Source organism: Anoplophora glabripennis, unplaced genomic scaffold (genome assembly GCF_000390285.2).
Source record: "Anoplophora glabripennis isolate ALB-LARVAE unplaced genomic scaffold, Agla_2.0 scaffold632, whole genome shotgun sequence".
Taxonomy (NCBI): domain Eukaryota; kingdom Metazoa; phylum Arthropoda; class Insecta; order Coleoptera; family Cerambycidae; genus Anoplophora; species Anoplophora glabripennis.
In genome coordinates, this window is record NW_019416761.1 from 172,213 (window position 1) to 173,851 (window position 1,639).

Genomic DNA, 1,639 nt, shown 5'->3' on the forward strand with positions numbered 1-1,639 from the left:
GGCTGACCTTTGCCTTTACATAAAATAAACGAACATACACATTGCCATAACCATCTACTGAGCGTGAATAAATACATCCCCCATAAGCTCGTTCACTGGCATCTGAAAACCCATGCAATTAAATTCTAATGGGATTTCTGCAAATGACGTGACGATCTATGTTCAATTCATTTAAAGTGTGTAACTCTGATCGAAAATCAAACCATTTTGTATGTAATTGTAACGGAATAGCTTCGCCCAAAGAAAGTTTCAGAAGCCATAGCTCTTGTATGATCATTTTTGTGACTACAACACAAGGACTAGGAAGACTCAAAGGATAAAAAATTCTAGAGATTTCTGATAACATAGTACGTTTACTTACTCGAGATATTTTAGCAACATTGATGTCATAAGACAATTGGTCAGATTGAGGCCACCAAATTAGACTAAGTGTTTAAGACTTTTCTTCCTGTTCTTTTCCAAATCCCTTTGAACTTGATGACTATCGAGACTTATCTATTCCTTCAAGAACCTTTTCAGAGTTAGAAATCCACTTCCTTAGGAAAAACTGTCCCCGTTCCAAAATATTCAGAAGACCCACACAATTTTGCTGTAGCGATTTTAAAGAATCCGACCCTGTGATTACATCATCAACATACATATCATGTCTGATGATGTTTACTACCTCAGGACACTCATTCTCGTACAACTTTGCCAATTCGAACAGACACCGAATTGCCAGAAAAGGTGCACTAGCTGTGCCATAAGTCACTATATTTAACGCTCTCTTTCTTCTACAAGTACCTGCCTGTACATTTTTTCAATATCTGCACACGCTACATATGTATGCTGCCTAAAACGGAGTATGATTGTTATCAAGTCAGACTGAATTGCAGGACCCACCATTTGAAGATCATTAAAAGAGTAGCCAGTTGTAATAGACGATGATGCATTGTATACCACCCGCAATTTAGTGGTTTCACTACCCTCTCGCAGAACATCATGATGAGGTAAATAGTATGCACATTCAACCTGATCTTTGTCATTCACCTTAGTCATGTGACCCATTCTTTCATGTTCCTCCATAAACTCTACATACATATTCTTGAATTCAATATTATTCGCAAATTTGCGCTCTAACTACTGAAACTGTCGAAAAGCTCGACTTTTAGACTCCCCTAACAGAGTCACACAACCCTTTAATGGAATAGACACCACAAAACGTCCATCTTCATCTTGTCTGGCTGTTTTTGTGAAGTGAACCTCATACATTTGCTCTTCTATCGAGAATTTTCGAATTTCTGAGAATTCATTTTCTATCTCCCATAGCTTACAAACCTGCCTTTGTAAGTCATTCTCAACGGATAAGTTGCAATGAGTAATTTTTTCCTGCCCACCGACACCTAAGGGCTCTGAAACTATCCATCCAAATTTTGTTTTTTGGAGGACAGGTTTGTTCGATCCTAGATTTATTTGAGCAGCACACAATAGGTTCCAGAATATATCAGCACCTATTAGCATATCTACTCGAGACGCTTTGTTGAATTGAGGATCAGCTAACCTAAGATGTTGAGGAATTTCCACCTGCGACAGATTGAATGAAAACTCAGGAAGTTGGTTTGTTATCTCAGCAATCACAAGACACGATATTGAAATACTA